Genomic DNA, 4,174 nt, shown 5'->3' on the forward strand with positions numbered 1-4,174 from the left:
GGTCCTATTCACAATTGCCATTTTTTCGCTATCTTTGGCGATCTATGGATAGAAACAACTTTTCATAATTTATTAATTTCTTTGCATAAACATAAAAAATTTAAGCATGCTTCTTTGTAATTTTTTCCTTATATATATATATATATATATATATATATATATATATATATATACATACACACACATTACTTGTCTTAATTATAGAAGTATTTAATGTTGAAAATTAGAACGTTATAATCTCTCATTAAATTTTTACGAAAAGCCCAGCCACAGATTCGTCAAAGGAGGCACCATTAAAACGGGAGAGCACATCTGATGCTCTTCTCGTTTTAGTACGGAGACTAAGTCGTTCCCTCGAGAGTTAGGTACCTCCGGGATCCTATTTCTGTGGTCCGCAGTTTCTAAAAGAAGTCGTTAAGAAATTTTTACTTCAAAGCAACATGCCTCAGCCACGTAAGCGAGTCGATTAAAAACTTTCCAACTTAAAATCGCATGAAAAAGTATATAGGTATCTATAAGTTATATAGGTATCTTTCCTTTTTGCTTCGAACACGCGACATTACGAAGACATTTGCATTGCGAATTGCAATGTGCGTGTGTGTATATGTATATGTAAAGGGTATAATAAGCTTAAACGTGGATTTTTTGTACGATATACACGTGGGTGTATAGGGACGACGATACGTCTCTCGATATCCGCTATTTGAGCAACAAGTGCGCCAAAGGAGGGGTTCTGGGAAGTACGTTACTCTTCGTGCGATAAACTTTGACACTTGAGGCCGTTAGATTAACGGGGAATAATCACTGTCAAGAGCAAAAGTAGCAAATATTAATAAAGCAACAGCTCCGATAGAACAGTTTTCGTAAACGAATACATTTTTTAGTGTTGATACAAATAATAATCTTATCTCTCTTTTTCTCATATCACATATATTATCATATCGCTACAAAAGTCCAACTAAAAAAAATTGAGTTTCCCAGAAAAGAGGAAAGCTATTTTTTGACTACTTGGTAGAAAATTATTGATTAATACATTCTTTTTGTCTCTCGATAAACATAAATATTATTTCATTAATCAAATAATATTTCTGCATATCGGCAAAAAGAATGTGTTCTTACCCAGATAAGATATGCATGTTGCATAATAAATGCATGTTGATACCTAAAAGACGTCTTTTGGATACTTTTTAGATACATAACTCTCACGTGTAGATAAACTTATTAGTGATTTAATAAGTATTGCTACACGTGTCTAATATCTTAAACATTTTCCTTGATCCAAACCTATAGTCACTGTTCAAAACCTTTCCCTGCTTAATATTCGAGCATGTAAGTGATAATAGAAAATTATATTTTTCTAGTGGTGTCACTTTCAAACAAAGTTGGAGGAAATTATTACACATTAATAATTCATTGTAGAGAGAAAGAGAAAGAGCGAAGACAAAAAGGTAAATAAAAAATATATATAGTATAGTGATTTTTAATTAATATTATTGCCACCGATTTGATTCATTTCAGCAATCAGGATACATAAAAGACATTTGTCAAAAATACTTATATATAAGTACTATAAATTCTTATATATAAGTATATATATATAAAACTACGTGATATTGACGTGTGTATGTATGTATGTATGTATGTATGTATGTATGTATGTATGTATGTATGTATGTATGTATGTATGTATGTATGTATATATGTATATATATATATATACATATATAAAACTACGTGATATTGACGAGACGACTGACGAGATTTAATAAACCGCATCGCGTCGAGCGCGAAGAAAATCTTGGCGCGAGATCGACCGACCGAGGATCTCTTCAGGATGACAGATTAAGAATTAATATCTCAAGAGTAGCCGGTGCCGCGAGGAATATTACCTTAGGTACTAAGGCGCGCGCACACGCGGAATGAAAATTCTCCGTTTGTCAGACTGCCAGAGAAAGAAATATCCGGAGGGAGGGCAGCTTCCCGGTGCCGACAGGGAATTCTTATTTCCTTTTCTCCTCCTCCTCCTTCTCCTCTTTCTCGCTCCGCCGCGTAAAGTACGTTTTGCTATCCATTTTAACCCCGGTATATTCAATATATACACCACTTCCAAGTCAAAGCCGCTTCCTGAAATTCACGCGGCACGCAACGAAAAAGAACTTCAGATGTATGAAACGACGACGGTGTCCTTGTTCTTCCCCTTTTTTTATTCCGGATCCTCCGAAAATGTATAGATTGGCCACCAAATGGATAAACAGTGGATTGCCATTTAGCGAAGTCGACATCATTGGAAAATATATGATAACGAGCAACAATTGGCAATCGGAGATTGTCAGTAGCAACAATTTCGGACATGGATAAGTCTTAAGTCAGGAACACGAGCCAAAAGATGTAGATTCTGTAATAACGAAAAAGATTATTATAGAAGAATAAGATTTTCTAAAATTTTCACATTTCGGAATCAACAATAAACTCTTTACAGATAAAGTTCGGTTTTCTTGCTGTACGCGGAACCTAAAATTAAGAAAACGTATACTATGACATCTGTCTCTTTTCGCTGTTTATAATGTCAAATTATACTCAATTTGATATGTTATTTTTAATTATTTCTGTAGGCCGCCACTGCTTCTACTCAATATGTCGTTAATTTAACTAAAATAATGAAATTAAGCTATTTAATTCGCAAAATATATTAAATTTGATCTCAATTTAATTTATTATTTACTAAAGTGCATGTGTTAATTTGGGCATCGTTTACGTTGGAAATATAAACCATAGAAATGGTAAATAAAAATTGATTTATATTTTTAGACACATGAAAAAGTTAAAACTAAGAAACTGTTATTTACCTCAAATGATTGGATTACCATTGCTTGTTGATATTTAACAGTATTCAGCTTCGTAATTCTGCATTTCCGTGTAATTTTTTTTTTTCATGTATATATTACAGGTTACAGGTTCATTTCGAGCCTTTTACGAACATATAGGGAAATTATACTGACTGTAGGCCGACTGAACGGAAATCGATCGACGACTGGTGATTAATATAAAATTCGCAATTTACAGTTTATTAACGCAAGCGACTCAAAAAAGAAAAAAAAAAGCGATGCGATAAGGTAGATGCACAGGTATTTTTTTCCGCCTAACGCGAGTCGTAACAACGCCGCGGGTAATTTCCGCGTTCGATGGAGATATTTAATCAAGTAGCGAGATTGATATTAAACACGTACATACGGGAGAGTAATATGTCGTAACACGCGACGCGAGGAAGGTGCACCGCGACTGTGCCGTAAATAAATTACGCTTCGCAATTACACAAAGGGCGTCGCGTCCTCGTATCGACCTTCCGCGAACTCCTCGTTATTGGCTCGTAAAAGGAAACCCCTTCCTTCCCGAAAAACATTAAAGTCGGCAGGGAACGAGTAGTAAAGCCAACGTATCCCTCCAAAAGGATGTATTATTCATGCCTCTGTGCGAAACCCTCTAAGGAAAGTCCCTGTAGAAGCGTTCCTATTTCGGCTCGTCATATACCCAAGAATATATGATCTCCGAACAAGTATGGGGGGAAAAAAAAAAAAAAGAAGTAGTAAAGTATCGTCACGATGATCGAATATCACCCGTGATCGATTGTCCTTAACAGAAAGTTGTGCTCATATATTAATGTCAGGTATTTTGATGGATGTAACGGATGGATGTAAACAATCGCATTTCCCCTAATAAACCTTGTAAAAGCGCGTAATCGAACTGCACTATAATTAGCTAACTAATTACATTAACTGGTCACTTGCATTAACGTCAAGTGTTTTGATGCATGACAAATTTTGCGTAAACAATTGAAGTGTATCTACAGTAATATATACATACATTTTAAAAGGAAATAGAGTCCTTAATGTAACGATATTGTTAATGATAATTTAATTATTGTTATCGAATATAATGACGACAATGTTTTATTACAACATCAATTATTATTCGATTTTATTCGATGAATGTTCGCACATTGGGAGAATCGCGATGACAATTAATCAATGTTTAATCAATGTTTAGTCAAAATATCTTACCGAAATCGCGATGCCGATTTCGGTTTAAATTTGTACGAGAGGCGATCGATTTTGCTAATTTTACAAAAAAAAGTGACGGTAATTTAATTATTAAAATTCACTTTAATTTTCATTTT

The sequence above is a fragment of the Trachymyrmex septentrionalis genome, unplaced genomic scaffold (assembly GCF_001594115.1).
Source record: "Trachymyrmex septentrionalis isolate Tsep2-gDNA-1 unplaced genomic scaffold, Tsep1.0 scaffold9, whole genome shotgun sequence".
Classification (NCBI taxonomy): Eukaryota; Metazoa; Arthropoda; class Insecta; order Hymenoptera; family Formicidae; genus Trachymyrmex; species Trachymyrmex septentrionalis.